Here is a 16,945-nt window from a genome sequence, read left to right as displayed (position 1 = left end):
ACGGTGGCGTCTGGCTCCTAGGCTCCAGCATCTGGTTGCGACAACCGGGTATAGAAATGGGGAAAGGGGGAGCAAAGCAACCGTGAGTACTCATCCAAAGTACTCGCAAGCAAGGATCTACACTACATATGCATTGGTATCAATCAAAATGGGTAGTATCTGTGGACTGAACTGCAGAATGCTAGAATAAGAGGGGGATAGCTAGTCCTGTCGAAGACTACGCTTCTGGCAGCCTCCATCTTGCAGCATGTAGAAGAGAGTAGATGGTAAGTTCACCAAGTATTATCGCATAGCATAATCCTACCCGACGATCCTCCCCTCGTCGCCCTGTGTGAGAGCGATCACCGGGTTATATCTGGCACTTGGAAGGGTGTGTTTTTATTAAGTATCCAGTTCTAGTTGTCATAAGGTAAAGGTTCAACTCCGGGTCGTCCTGTTACCGAGGATCATGGCTATTCGAATAGATAGACTTCCCTGGAGGGGTGCACCACATTACCCAACACGCTCGATCCCTCTGGCCGGACACACTTTCCTGGGTCATGCCCGGCCTCAGAAGATCAACACGTCGCAGCCCCACCAAGGCACAACAGAGTGGTCAGCACGCCGGTCTAAATCCTATGCGCGCAGGGGTCTGGGCCCATCACCCATTGCACACCTGCATGTTGCGTGGGTGGCCGGTGAGCAGACCTAGCAACTTCCATTACAAAGGAAGTTGTGTTACACGGTCCAACCCGGCGCGCGCCGCTCAGTCGCTGACTTCTTGAGGTTTTTGTATATGAAGGACACCGTCGGATGATAATTTAACAAAGGATCTGATGGTCCATAATAGAGTTGAGGTAGCATCGTTACAATCAGAGGAAGAAACAATGCAAAGGCATTGGATTATAGAAACAACTGACTAATTCGAAGCTTGGATGGAAAGGATTGTGATTTACAAATCAAGGGATCAGAAGCAGTCGCCCTGATCAAGGGTGGATAAATTGAATAAACTTAGGGGCACATTCGACGATAACTCGATTGGTCGGGAACCAGCTCATGCTTAAAATGACGTCTGAGCCGAAGGGATGAATTCTAGGATCTGATTGAGGATTGCGAGCATTCGCAACATATTGAATCAATGGACTCAAAATGATAGTGACAAAGGCTGCCAATAAGATTACTATACTTGTGGGATTAACCATAATGCAAGCAAGCAAGAATTTCAAGAGGAATAGGCAGCTTAGGATTTTCAGAAGATCGAATGGTATTTTGAAGTCTTTTGCGAAACACATGAACAACTAGGAATGAGCGAATACTCGATAAGTGTGAGGAATTATCCATAGGGGTATTCATGCGGCAAAGATCTGTAAGGCAGTGGCTCAAGAGATTCTTAAAAGTCGAAGAATAATTTGATGCATCTTGTAATAACAAGACCAACTAGGGATGAGTGCAAGAATGGCATGTGCATGTAGTTATCCGTAAGGGCTGACGGTGGAAGGGGAATTGCAAACGCGGTGAACACAAGTTCTCGGGATAACATCAGAGAGTATCTTCGAGGTCTTCTAATGCACCAAGCAATCATCTGGAGTGAGGGGCTCTCCGGAAGAAAGTAGTAATGAGAACCTAGAGTTATAATTAGAAAAATAGTTTAACCCGAATAGAAGAGAGATCAGAATCCCAGAGTATAGGTCGAGAAATAAAAGATCCTAATACCACCCAATGGCGACGCGGGCCCGTAAGCCACACAGCCATGTTAGTAAAAGTTTTTTGACGACTAGACTCGACTTCGGCCAAGGAGTGAGGAAGGGGGATTCCTACAGGCAGTCGGCTCTGATACCAACTTGTGATGCCCCCGATTCAATCGTACACTAATCATACACACAAACGTGTACGATCAAGATCAGGGACTCACGGGTTGATATCACAACACAACTCTAAAATAAAATAAGTCATACAAGCATCATAATACAAGCCAGGGGCCTCAAGGGCTCGAATACAAGTGCTCGATCGTAGATGAGTCAGCGGAAGCAACAATACCTGAGTACAGACATAAGTTAAACAAGTTGCCATAAAATGGCTAGCACAAACTGGGATGTAGATCAAAAGAGGCGCAGGCCTCTTGCCCGGGATCCTCCTAAACTACCCTTGGTCGTCGTCAGCGGCCTGCACATAGTAGTAGGCACCTCCGGTGTAGTAGGAGTCGTCACCGACGGTGGCGTCTGGCTCCTGGGCTCCAGCATCTGGTTGCGACAACCGGGTATAGAAAGGGGGAAAGGGTGGGAGAAAAGCAACCGTGAGTACTCATGCAAAGTACTCGCAAGCAAGGATCTACACTACATATGCATTGGTATCAATGAAAAGGGGTAGTATCATAGGACTGAACTGCAGAATGCTAGCATAAGAGGGGGATAGCTAGGCCTGTCGAAGACTACGCTTCTGGCAGCCTCCATCTTGCAGCATGTAGAAGAGAGTAGATGGTAAGTTCACCAAGTATCATCGCATAGCATAATCCTACCCGGCGATCCTCCCCTCGTCGCCCTGTGTGAGAGCGATCACCGGGTTATATCTGGCACTTGGAAGGGTGTGTTTTATTAAGTATCCGGTACTAGTTGTCATAAGGTCAAGGTACAACTCCGGGTCGTCCTGTTATCGAGGATCATGGCTATTCGAATAGATAAACTTCCCTGCAGGGGTGCACCACATTACCCAATACGCTCGATAAACTTCCCTACAAGGGCGAACGGGCTGCGTATCCGGATTCGTTTCGTCGTTCTGAGCAACTTTCATGTACAAAGTATTTTCATTCGAGTTACGGATTAGTTTATATTAATTTCAAACTTTTATTGCATTATCTAGAATTAATTTAACTTGAAAATAAAACAGATTTGCTAAGTGTACCAAGAAGTACACCCAGCCAGAGGCTGACTGGTGGGCCTCGTCAACTGTTGAGTCAACAGTTGATTGGTCAACAGTCAACAGTGCAGGGGGTTCCGCATGTCATTTACTAGTAATTATGTATTTTCACTAAATTAATCTAATTCGCAGCAGGTCAATACGACAGCGACAGCGGCGGCTGAAGGTGGTTGCGGCCGGGCGCGGCGGGGCAAGCAGCAGCAGCGCCTAGCAGCAGTACTAGCAGCCGCGAGCAGCAGCAGCCGCAAGCAGTAGTACAAGCAGCAAGCAGCGGCAGAGCATGAGCAGCAATAGCTAGCAGCAGACGAGCGCGGGCGGCTACGTTGCAGCGCGGGTGGGCTCACGGTCATGTGAGGCGCGCGCGCACGCTGGGTGCGGCGACGGCAGCGGTGGTGGTGCGGCGTTCGAACTGACGGCCTGAGTACGTTCCCGTGCTCGCCTGGGCACGAAACCGACGGCAGCGATGGTAGCTAGTGCGGCGGCGACGAGGAGCTTCGGCCAGGACGGAAACATCGCGGGGATAGAGCTACGAGGAGAAAGAGATGCGCGAGGAGAGGGGAAAGGAGCCGGAGCTCACCGGGAAGGCACAAGGACGCCCGTCGTGGGCTTAGGAGCAGCAGAGGCGCCGGAATTGTCGGGGATCGCCGACGGCCGTTGAGGAAGAAGAGGGTCGGATCCAGCGATGTGGGGCTCTTCGGCTCGAGCTCGTGGGCGTATGCAATGTAGCAGAGCACGGGTGACCTCGTGGGCATGGTGGCTGGGTGCGGGGAGCTCTGTGGCTACGCGGGCGGCAAGGCGACGATGATGGCAGTGGCCGCCATGGCCTGTGAGGACGCAGCAGCGAGGGGAGGAGGGGAAAAGATCTAACGCGGGCCCGGGGCGTGCGTGGCGCCGCTCTTATCCACGCTAGGGCTACAGGGCGGTCGCTGTAGCGGCGTGGCCGGCAAGCCGATCCAGCGGGGACGAGCAGGGAGGAATCGGTCAGTTGAACAGGGGGAAAGGAGAGAGGCGTCCGACGGGAGAGAAACTATTTTTCTGTTCTTTTCTCTTTTGTTTTTCTGTTTCCTTTATTTTAGTTTTTGAAAATACAAGCCTATCCCCAAAATTAGTATCAATAAGTATGACACTGCCACAAATAATTTGGCACCCAATTAAATAGTTTGTGTTGGTTTATTATTTAAAAGTAATTAAATAATTGTTTTAGTCCATGTTTTATTCATTTAGAGGCATTTAAATATTTTATAAAATATGGGTTTCAACATGAAAAATATCCAGGGATTAATTGAAACACTTTGGACATTTTAGTTTTCACGTTTGAGAAATTTGAATTTTGACTTTAATTTGAATTTTAATTTGAATCGGTTTGAATCAACGAGGGCTTTAGCAACAGTGAAAATGATGATATGGCATCATTAGTCGAGGTTTACTGTAGCTTAACTATCCGAGCGTTACAAATCTCCTCCACTAAAGAAATCTCGTCCCGAGATTTTAAGAGGTGTAGTAAGGGGGGAAAGGTATGGTTTCAAAATTCTAACGAATCTTCTCAGTCTTGGTTTCTCTTCTCGAAGAGGTCGATCCACTATGTTGATGTCTTCATCTCTCTGCTTCAGGTCATGATGATGAAGCCGACATCCTTTCTTCAGGATCTCCATCGTACTTATGGGAAAGATAAGGGAGGGAGACTCGTGAAGGACGGAGCTCAACACTTGTTAGCTACCTGGGGATTATCTCAGTGACCGAGGCATAGAGGCATCTCTCGAGTTGAAATTCAAGAAAGTCATCGAGACCAAGGTAAAAAGGTGCAAGTAGAACTTTCAAGCGGATAGGCCCGTCGTTGCCTGAAACAGAGTGTGAAAGGGGTCTAGAGCAACGAGATTGAGTATTGCGTCTGTTACCAGAATAGATCACTAGGAAGGTTGCCCGTGAATTACGTATGAGGCCACGTGCGAGGAATAACTTTGGAAACTGGGGGTGTACAGGAGAGTCAGGTTTCGATCCTGTGGAGTTGCGGGTTATGGGCCCACCATGTGGGTTAAAGGTAGAAAGGGCGTTGACATCTTGCACGATCATGTAAGCAAGGCAAGTCAGAGGATAGCCTGTCAGTTATGTCGGCAACAACATCGGTACCAAGGGCGAGGAACGAAGAGAACCATTTCCTGCTCGTTGAACGAGGCGGACCAATAGGCAAAGTTCTCGTCCATCGGTAGTTACCGGAATGGTTTCAACAATAGTAATAGGGTCTTACTGAGAGAGTTGTACACCAAAGTGTTTACATAAGCAGAATAATATTACTGCTTAGATCATATAGATCACCAAAAGGGTTAAACAAAACAATGGAAAGGAATAGGTGATCATCAAATTAAATAGAACAATGGAAAGGAAAATGTGTTTAAACACATTATTCAGGGGTATATCCTTCCCTAAGGACAAACAGAGCATGATATCCATGACGGGATATAACGTAGAAAACCTTTAGGAAAGGGGGGAGAAATTTCATGCCATTACCCATACAATGGTGTTTGAATAATTGATAAAGAAAATTTAGCATTGTGCTTCAAATGTTCTTATTGAAATTCAGAGTACCACCGACATGCTTCGAGATAGCATTGTCATGGTCTTCAAGCAAAGGTCAGACTTTGGATACAAAGCATCCATCGGAAACAACTTATAGAATAAGTCTTACAATTTCCTCATGCAAGAATGGATAACCTTGCTGAAAAAGAATCTATAATAACAGGGCCTCCGGCCAGGTGTGCTAGGCACGACATCACCTTACCGAGTCACATAAAGACCATTGTTATAACTCTTGGAAATATGTTCCAACCATCATATCTGGCTGAGATTCAGATCTGATTGGTGTCAGGATAACTTAGACTCACGATGCCTGAGAAGAAAGGTGCAACACAAATTGTTGAGATGACATTGTAAGATTATCTGGAATCGAACTATGGAAGCGAGTTCCGAAACAAGAGTTCAGCATTAAATCAAGGAGAGGTGAGGAGGTGGCTGATTGACTCAGCGATAATTCATTGAGATTTTCAAAAGATGGATTTCCACACTTATGTGAACAAGGAGATAACATTTGTTAGATCAAATGATATAATGAGGTATGCTAGAGGAAAACATACAGAGTTAAACATTGGTTGAAAGGCGCACCCGAAATATGGGCTTAGGTAGCATGATCAATGTTAGGGTGGTGATTTGATAGCCAATGGTCTAAGAATGAAATATCGAACATTAACTTCAAAGCAATAGGGTTGCTAGAACTTTTGAAGTCGCACAACATAGTTCAATTGTCGTTTTTCTGGTTAGAAACAACACGGAGAGCAAGGAATGAACGGATATGACAAGAAGTATCACCTATATTAAGAATTCTTAAGAGGTGGTGAAATTCTGACGACATTCTTGACATAAAAGATGGTAATACTCCAAGGTAAAGGAGAACAAATGCTAGATAGCAAGGATCTCAAGGTATACACAAAACACGAACAAGTTTGTGTTGAACGGAAGGCAATAAAGTGGTCGATGATAACACCAATCATTGAGGGCAAGGATGGTGTTTCTCATCATGAATTCAACTGATATCCTGGAAGGAGTCAAAATGTTGATGATGATCACGGCAAATTTTGTCGAGAGGCTCCACAAAGATGTAACCAATCGGCGATGACATCAAGTCAAAGGAATGATGAAGCGAAAGGTTAATGGAACCAAGGGTACGACACAAACTCCAAACCAAGCTTGCTGTTCAAAGCGAAATGGTATCATGAGGAAGATCGGCATAAGCTTAGATCATCGTCAAAAAAATGTGAAGGACCAGGTAGCACAGTTAAAACTTAGCACGATAATGATATAGCCGATCAGGCTTGGGATGACTTGAAGGATTATTAAACTCGTAAGTAACGAAAATTACTTAGTTATTGAATCGGAGTGCGGACTCGATTCACTATTTGGTGTTCTCGGTTGACGACAACCTAGAACCCAGGAAATTCTGATTCGGTGAGAATAACGGTTGATGAAGAACCCATAAGAAGTTATGCAGTTCCATGATATTTTCGAGATACTAGAGGGTAAAACTCAAAGGTACACCAGAATAGAGGTTAGACTAGTGTATTGATCCGTGGAAGACAAGTACTTAAACTTGTCCGAGAAATGGGATTTAAAGGAGAACATGGTCGGAACTACGATTGCAAAGGCCAGATCCTAGATATAAGATGAACTTATACCCAGGGAATAATGAATTTAAGAGAAGCTTTAATGATAAGATCTACATTGTGTACATGGGCATGAACACAGAGTTCAAGGTCGACTCCCACTTCTTCAATGCATAACCTTTCATTCACTGCTCTATTAAAAATGATTTGAGTGCAAAGATCTACCTGGTGCATTACTAGAGGAGTATGAACCTTGAAAAACTTTCGGGTTCACACAAATTAAGGAAGGCATAGGTTCAACCCATCGGGGTATCTTAGAAACATATACCACAAGCTTCGAGAGTAGTTATCACCAGCTTGAAAGCAGAACATGGTTGGCCAATTCAGAGAATGGGATTTACCGATGGCATTATGCATCAGAGAAAGAACTTCTTGAGGTTTTTGTATATGAAGGACACCATCGGATGATAATTTAACAAAGGATCAGATGGTCCATACTAGAGTTGAAGTAAGCATCGTTACAATCAGAGGAAGAAACAATGCAAAGGCATTGGATTATACAAACAACTGCCTAATTCAAAGCTCGGATGGAAAGGATTGTGATTTACAAATCAAGGGATCAGAAGCAGTCACCCTGATAAAGGGTGGATAAATTGAATAAACTTAGGGGCACATTCGACGATAACTCGATTGGTCGAGAACCAGCTCATGCTTAAAATGACGTCTGAGCCGGAAGGATGAATTCTAGGATCTGATTGAGGATTGCGAGCATTCGCAACATATTGAATCAATGGACTCAAAATGATAGTGACAAAGGCTGCCAATAAGATTACTATACTTGTGGGATTAACCATAATGCAAGCAAGCAAGAATTTCAAGAGCAATAGGCTACTCAGGATTTTCAGAAGATCGAATGGTATTTTGAAGTCTTTTGCGAAACACATGAACAACTAGGAATGAGCGAATACTCGATAAGTGCGAGGAATTATCCGTAGGGGTATTCATGCGGCAAAGATCTGTAAGGCAGTGGCTCAAGGGATTCTTAAAAGTTGAAGAATAATTCGATGCATCTTGTAATAACAAGACCAACTAGGGATGAGTGCAAGAATGGCATGTGCATGTAGTTATCCGTAAGGGCTGACGGTGGAAAGGGAATTGCAAACGCGGTGAACACAAGTTCTCGGGATAACATCAGAGAGTATCTTCGAGGTCTTCTAATGCACCAAGCAATCATCTGGAGTGAGGGGCTCTCCGGGAGAAAGTAGTAACGAGAACCTAGAGTTACAATTAGTAAAATCAGTTAACCCGAATAGAAGAGGGATCAGAATCCCAGAGTATAGGTTGAGAAATAAAAGATCTTAATACCACCCAATGACGACGGGGGCCCGTAAGCCACACAGCCATGTTAGTAAAAGTTTTTCGACGACTAGACTCGACTTCGGCCAAGGAGTGAGGAAGGGGGATTCCTACAGGCAGTCGGCTCTGATACAACCTTGTGACGCCCCCGATTCAATCATACACTAATCATACACGCAAACATGTATAATCAAGATCAGGGACTCATGGGAAGATATCACAACACAACTCTAAAATAAAATAAGTCATACAAGTATCATAATACAAGCCAGGGGCCTCAAGGGCTCAAATACAAGTGCTCGATCATAGACTAGTCAGCGGAAGCAACAATATTTGAGTACAGACATAAGTTAAACAAGTTGCCATAAAATGGCTAGCATAAACTGGGATACAGATCAAAAGAGGCGCATGCCTCCTGCCTGGGATCCTCCTGAACTACTCCTGGTTGTCCTCAGCGGCTTGCACGTAGTAGTAGGCACCTCCAGTGTAGTAGGAGTCGTCGTCGACGGTGGCGTCTGGCTCCTGGGCTCCAGCATCTGGTTGCGACAACCAGGTATAGAAAGGGGGAAATGGGGAGCAAAACAACCATGAGTAGTCATCCAAAGTACTCGCAAGCAAGGATCTACACTACATATGCATTGGTATCAATGAAAAGGGGTAGTATATGTGGATTGAACTTCAGAATGCTAGAATAAGAGGGGGATGGCTAGTCCTGTCGAAGACTACGCTTCTGGCAGCCTCCATCTTGCAGCATGTAGAAGAGAGTAGATGGTAAGTTCACCAAGTATCATCGCATAGCATAATCCTACCCGGCGATCCTCCCCTCGTCGCCCTGTGTGAGAGCGATCACCGGGTTATATCTGGCACTTGGAAGGGTGTGTTTTATTAAGTATCCAGTTTTATTTGTCATAAGGTCAAGGTACAACTCCGGTTCATCCTGTTACCGAGGATCATGGCTATTCGAATAGATAAACTTCCCTGGAGGGGTGCACCACATTACCCAACATGCTCGATCCCTCTGGTCGGACACACTTTCCTGGGTCATGCCCGGCCTCGGAAGATCAACACGTCGCAGCCCCACCTAGGCACAACAGAGTGGTCAGCACGCTGGTCTAAATCCTATGCGCGCAGGGGTCTGTGCCCACCACCCATTGCACACCTGCACGTTGCGTGGGCGGCCGGTGAGCAGACCTAGCAACCTCCATTACAAAGGAAGTTGCATTACGCGGTCCAACCCGGCGCGCGCTGCTTAGTCGCTGATGTCAAGAAGGCTTCGGCTGATACCATGACGTCGAGTGCCCATAACTGTTCCTGCGTAGTTGGTTAGTGCGTATAGGCCAGTGGCCAGACTCAGATCAAATACCAAGATATCGTTAAGCGTGTTATTTTGAAGTAACCGCGGATGCCGACCAGGGCCAGGCCCACCTCTCACCTAGGTAGTCTCAACCTACCCTATCGCTCCGCCACAAAGATCCACCCAGAGGGCTGTCGGGACAAAGGTCCTTTCAGCCCCCAATCCGTGAATCACTCGCGGGTACTCTACGAGCCGACCCGACTTTAGTCACCACAAGTATCATACATTATGTATATAAGTATATACCCGTGATCACCTCCGGAGTGATCACGGCCCGATAGTATAGCATGGCAGACGGGCAAGAATGTAGGGCCACTGATGGAATACTAGCATCCTATACTAAGCATTTAGGATTGCAGGTAAGGGTAACAACTGTAGCAACAATGACATGCTATGCAGCAGAATAGGAATAACCGAAAGCAATAACATCCTACACTACTCTAATGCAAGCAGTAGAGAGAAGAATAGGCGATATCGGGTTGGTCAGGGGGGGGGGGCTTGCCTGGTTGCTCTAGCAAGAAGGAGGGGTCGTCAACACAGTAGTCGATCGGGGCACCAGCAGCGGCGTCAGTCTCGTAGTCTACCGGAGAGAAGAGGGGGAAGAAACAATGAATACAATGCAAACAGATGCATGGCATGACAAGTAACAATGCCAGGTGTGCCCTAACGCAGTAGGAGGCGATAACGGCGAAGGGGGGAAACATCCGGGAAAGTATCCCCGGTGTATCGTGTTATTGGACAGATGAACTGGAGGGGGAAAGTTGCGTGTTTGCCATGCTAGGGGTGTGTGGCGGGCGAACGTGGTGCGTATCCGAATTCGTCTCGTCGTTCTAAGCAACTTTCATGTACAAAGTATTTTCATTCGAGTTACGGATTATTTTATATTAATTTTCAAAGTTTTTATTGCATTATCTAGAATTAATTTAATTCAAAAATAAAACAGATTTGCTAAGTGTACCTAGAAGTACACCCAGCCAGAGGCTGACTGGTGGGCCTCGTCAACTGTTGAGTCAACTGTTGACTGGTCAACAGTGCAGGGGGTCCGCATGTCATTGACTAGTAATTATGCATTTTCACTAAATTAATCTAATTCACAGAGAGACCCACATGTCATGGTCTATGGCTTAATAAAACGGGTTTTTTTAACAAGGCGGTTTAGGACATTTAAACCTGGGTTAATTGCTAATGGGGTGGGGGTTAAACCGAACCGACCGGGGCCTCATCGGACAGAGGTCCACGGTGGCCACGGGCGGCTGACCGCCCACGGGAGCGGGAGGCTCCGGCGGCCATGGCGAAGAGCAGGGGCGGAGGGCGCTGGGAGCGGGGAGCCGGGCACGGCCAGGCGGAGTTGGGCAGCAGCGGCAGGGCAAGCACGCTGGGGGCGGCGAGCAGCAGCGAGATTGGTCGGGCATGGCGGGCGAGCAAGCCGAGGTAGGCGACGACGAGCGCGGGGGCGTGCGGCGCCGGCCAGTAGCAGCGTAGGAGCAGCGGGTGCAGCGGTGGGCGCGGGGCCTTTCCATTGCAGTGGTTGGGGGTTCGCGGAGCCGCGGTGCAGCAGCGGCAGCAGGTCAATACGGCAGCGGCGGCCGAAGGTGGTTGCGGCCGGGCGCGGCGGGGCAAGCAGCAGCAGTGCCTAGCAGCAGTACTAGTAGGCGCGAGCAGCAGCAGCCTCAAGGAGCAGTACGAGCAGAAAGCAGTGGCAGAGCATGAGCAGCAACAGCTAGCAGCAGACGAGCGCTGGCGGCTGTGTTGCAGCGCGCGTGGGCTCGCGGTCAGGCGAGGCGCGCGCGCATGCTGGGCGCGGCGACGTCAGCGCGGAGCACGAGCGGTGCGGTGGCGGTGCGGAGTTCGAACTGACGGCCTGAGTACGTTCCCGTGCTCGGCCGGGCACGAAACCGACGGCAGGATGGCAGCTAGTGTGGCGGCGACGAGGAGCTTTGGCCAGGATGGAAACAGCGCGGGGAGCGAGCTACGAGGGAGAAAGAGATGCGCGAGGATAGGGGAAAGGAGCCGGAGCTCATCGGGAAGGCACAAGGAGGCCTGTCGTGGGCTTAGGAGCAGCAGAGGCGCCAGAATCATCGGTGATCGCCGGTGGCCGTCGAGGAAGAAGACAGTCGGATCCAGCGATGTGGGGCTCTTCGGCTCGAGCTCGTGGGCTTAGGCAACGTAGCGGAGCACGGGCGACCTCGTGGGCACGGTGGCTGGGTGCGGGGAGCTCTGTGGCTACGCGGGCGGCAAGGCGACGACGATGGCAGTGGCCGCCATGGCTTGGGAGGACGCAGCAGTGAGGGGAGGAGGGGGAAAAGATCTAGCGTCGGTCCAGGGCGTGCGTGGTGCCGCTCTTATCCCCGCTAGGGCTACAGTGCGGTTGTTGTAGCGGCGTGGCCGGCAAGCCGATCCGGCGGCGCGGCTATTCTTTTCTCTTTTGTTTTTCTATTTCCTTTTATTTTAGTGTTTGAAAATACAAGCCTATCCCCAAAATTAGTATCAATAAGTATGACACCGCCACAAATAATTTGGCACCCAATTAAATAGTTTGCGTTGGTTTATTATTTAAAAGTAATTAAATAATTCTTTTAGTCCAAGTTTTATTCATTTAGAGGCATTTAAATATTTTATAAAATATGGGTTTGAACATGAAAAATATCCAGGGATTAATTGAAACACTTTGGACATTTTAGTTTTCACATTTGAGAAATTTGAAATTTGACTTTAATTTGAATTTGAATTTGAATCAGTTTGAATGAACAAAGGATTTTGCAACAGTGAAAATGATGAGATGGCATCATTAGTCGAGGGTTACTGTAGCTTAACTATCCAGGCGTTACACGCAGTCGCCACGCATGGTTTCGCCTCCTGAAGCTCCTCAGTTGTCTTGGCGATGAACTCCTGAGCACCTGGCACCCCGTGCCTTGTGCCCTCGTGAGGGAAGTGTGCGATGAAGCGTGCCTCCATGTGGTGACCGAGCGCCTCCCTCGTGACATTGACTAGGTCAGAGGCCCTCCAGAAGAGAGCCCCCGAGCCCAGCCTGAGGAGGGCGCCAGGCGCGCCTTCCTATGCGAGAGAGGGAGGCGCCCCATCCGTGGGCGCAGGTCCTGAGGTGGTGCCGCTCGAGACACCGCTCTCCTCAGTCTCTTGACGGAGCAGCTGCTTCTTCTTCTTGGGGACTGCCTCTGGAGGGTAGATGGTGCCCTGGTTGTCCGGGTCTTCAATCGCCGCATCCTGGTAGGCGCGCTCGAGGGAGCACAACACGTCCTTCTCTTCGCAAGCGATCGTGATGATGTCGCGGTTCCCTGGCATCTTGAGGATGTTGTATCCGTGGTGGGTCACCGCCATGAACTTGGCCAGGGCCGGATACCCAAGGATAGCATTGTACGACAGGCAGATGTGGGCGACGTCGAAGTCGATGAGCTCGGTGCGGTAGTTGTCGCGCTGGCCGAAGGTGACAGGAAGGCGGATCTACCCTATCGGGGTGGTGGAGCCGTCGGTCACTCCTAAGAAGGGCTTGGTGGGCTGCAGCTGATCATATGGCACTTGGAGGCGATCAAACGTCTCGATGGAAAGAACATTGAGCCCCGCACCGCCATCGATGAGGGTCTTGGTAACAAGGACGTTGCTGATGACGGGCGAGCGGAGCATCGGGAGGGCGCCGGCAGTTGCCGCGCACTTGAGCTGGTCGGACGAGCTGAAGGTGATGGTGCACTTGGACCACCTATAAGGGCGCGTGGCCTCGGGCCTGGGGAGGGTCGTGTTCACCTCACGAGCGAACTGCTTGAAGATGCGCTGGGAGGCTGGGGCCTGAGCGCCACCCAAGATGCAGGCGATGGCGCGTGGCTCCTGGAAACCCCCAGCCCCCTCGTCCTGGTGGTGCTCGTCGTTCCTCCTTGTTGGTGGTGGCAGTGGAGGGAGGCTGACGTTGCCTTGAGGTCGGTCCTCACGAGGCTGATCTCTCCAGGCGCCCTCGCGAGGCTGGCCTTGCCAGCGGTCCTCACGAGGCTGGTCGCACCACTCCTGGCGAGGGCCGCGGTCATCCCAATGTCCTCCGCTTCATCCTCATCCTCGCCCGTAGCCCCGGTCATTGCGCTTAGGGCGTCGACCAAGGCGTCCATCGCGAATGGCCCTGAGTTCCTGACAGTCGTTGGTGTTGTGGCTGTGTATGTTGTGGAAGACGCAGAAAGGACGGCTTTTCTTGGACGATTCTGGGTGGTCGCAGCCGCGTTTCATCTCTGGTTCTGCCGCGAGCACGACAGCCCCCTTGCGCTTCACATCCTTGGTCTTGGCCTTCTTGTCTTCTGGTTCGACAGCCGGGAGCTCGAGGAGGGAGAGGCGCCCTTCCCCAGCTCTCGCACACTTGGTTGCCATGTTGAACATCTCCAGAGCTGTACACAGGTCCTCGTGGATGGCGAGCTCCTCCTTCATCTTGACATCATGGACACCATCAGAAAATGCTGAGATGATGGATTCATCCAAAACCTTGGGGATCTTGAGGCGAACACTGTTGAAGCACTGGATGTACTTCTGCAGGGTCTCCCCTAGCTGCTGCCTGATTTGCCGCAGGTCACCAGCGGCAGGCGGGCGGTCGAGCGTGCCCTAGAAGTTGGAGACGAAACGCTCGCGCATCTCGCCCCAAGAGGAGATCGACCCTGTGGGTAGATTCAGGAGCCATGAGCGCGCGCCGTCCTTGAAGGCCATGGGAAACCAATTCGCCATGACCTTCTCGTCGCCGCTGGCCGCCTTGATGCTCAGCTCGTAGAGTTGCAGGAACTCCGCGGGGTCGGTGGTGCCGTCGTAGCGTGTAGGCAGGTCGGGCTTGAACTTGCCTGGCCAGACGATGCTGCGTATCTCGGGGGTGAAGGCTCGGCAGCCTGTGGTGATCACCGAAGCCCTTCTCGGGGGCAGAGCCTGGTCTTGGTACTCACGCGCCACCATGGGAAGTGGCGCGCGGTCTTGACGTGGTGGTGCCGGAAGCGCAGGAGCATCCTCTCACGGCAGCTGGACCTCCTGGTAGCTTTCTTCTTCATGCGCGGGCGCCCTGCGCGGCGGGCCATGCCGCGGGGCCGCGCGTCTTGGTCCAGGAACGATGTCTTGACGGGGAGGCGGTGGAGGCGCTCCACGGGCTATGTCGCCCGCAGCGGGAGGTGGGCGAGGTAGCGAGAGGGACGATGCAGGAGAGCCCCCAGCGGCGCTGACAAGCTCGGAGATGCGGTCCAACCAATCTTTGTAGAGGTCGTCGATCGGGCGATAGCGCAGGAGCTCGCACGCCATGAGCAGCGCCGCCTGCGCATTCGCAAGGCCGTGACGAGCGTGAGACGACGAGCCGACCGGAGTCAACGACGGGGTGGCAGTGCGTCCGTCCCGCCGCATGGAAGGGTGCAACGATGAGGCTTGCGGCTCGTGCCCCTTCGACCGGTGGCGACGTTGGCGGCGGGTGATGGAGAGTGACGGGGAGGTCCGCCGATGGGCGCCTTCTGGGCGACGCGAGCGGCAAGGGCGGCTCGGCGCTCGGCACGGGCTCGACGAGCATCCGCCATGGAGACGGTGAAGCCGCAGTGAGTCGGTCGATGGAAGAAATGCTTCGACGCACCCCTACCTGGCGCACTAGATGTCGGATTCAGGGCTCCGCAGACCCTTGTGAGGTTCGAATACTGGGGTGCATACGAAGAACTTCTTCTCCCTAACCTGCCGGCCCAACGATTTCACAGCCTAGCTCGACGAACCCAAAGAGCGATAGACTCAGAGATTTATCCTGGTTCGGGCCACCTTGTGGTGTAATACCCTACTCCACCTTTGTGGTAGATTGCCTCGAGGGGCTGAGGATGAACTAGTACAGTGGATGAAAAGCCTAAGGAGGTGAGGTGTTCTTGAGCTCGATGAGCTGATGAGGTGGTCAGGGTAGAATGGCCCGGTTCGAGATGTCTCGCTACGGTGGTGGCTAAGTCCTATTTATAGTGGCCTTGGTCCTCTTCCCAAATGTAGGTGGGAAGGGATCCCACAACGGCCAAATTTGAAGGGAGACAACTAGTACAAGTTATCCTGACAAAAGTAGTCTTCGCCTACAAAAAGCTCTAGTGGTGATGCTGTACTGGGCTCCGCGATGACCTCTGTCATGTCGTCCTGGCGTTCTTGGTCTTGTTACACCAATATGGAACCTTTTCCTGATTCCTCGGGACTCCGCGCCTTCGCTTGCCCCCTTGGCACCAAAGGGGAAACTGGTACGCTACGCCAGCGTGGCCTTGGTCATCATGGCTCACGTCACGTGAAACTCGCAAGGTGCACCTTGCCTTGATATCTCCGCTCCTCGGGAGCCAGCCTAGCGAGGCTACCCCCAGGGAGGTCTTTGTGTCGTCCGCCTCGTGAGGCTTGGCCCCTCGCGAGGGTCTTGAGTTGTTGCTGCTGAAGCTGGGCCGTACCAGGCCGCTAATGGAGCCACACCATGGGCCGTAGGCAGGCAAGTCTGGGTACCCCCGTTCTTAGGACACCAACAGGGATTCTTGTCAGTGAGGAGTTCATATGAGGTCTTTGTGAAGAATTTGTGAAGATATACCCTGTTGATGATGTGGCACGCAGTATCAATTGCCTCAGGCCAGAAGCGAGAAGGCGTCTTGTATTCATCAAGCATAGTGCGGGCCATCTCAAGAAGAGTCCTGCTCTTGCGCTCCACGCCGCCATTCGGCCGAGGAGTATAAGGGGCAGATAACTCATGAGTAATACCAAGTTCATCAAGATAGTCATCAAGACCAATATTCTTGAACTCGGTCCCATTGTCACTCCTAATGTGCTTGATCTTCACACCGAAGTTTGTTGAAGCCCTCGAGGAAAATCGTTTGAAGACATCCTGCACTTCAATTTTGTAAGTGATGATATGCACCCATGTATAAGGAGAATAGTCATCAACAATAACAAAGCCATATAAAGATGCTGCATTAGTGAATGTGGCATTGTGAGTAGGGCCGAAGAGATCCATGTGAAGCAATTCAAATGTATGAGTGGTAGTCATGATAGTCTTCGAGGGATGCTTGGACTTGGTCATCTTCGAGGGGCTTGGACTTCGGTGAGAAATGAATATTCATATCTTCATGATTAGCTTGCGTCCTTTCAAGCATTTTCAGGTCTCCAGCAAATTCTTCAGACGTTCAAGTTCGTTTGGAGACCTGACCCTACATAAGAGATTAGTTCTTTTTCTTCACCATCC

Source organism: Triticum aestivum, chromosome 6D, assembly GCF_018294505.1.
Source record: "Triticum aestivum cultivar Chinese Spring chromosome 6D, IWGSC CS RefSeq v2.1, whole genome shotgun sequence".
Lineage (NCBI taxonomy): Eukaryota > Viridiplantae > Streptophyta > Magnoliopsida > Poales > Poaceae > Triticum > Triticum aestivum.
The sequence above is the reverse complement of the archived record's forward strand: the minus strand, read 5'-3'. Positions refer to the sequence as shown.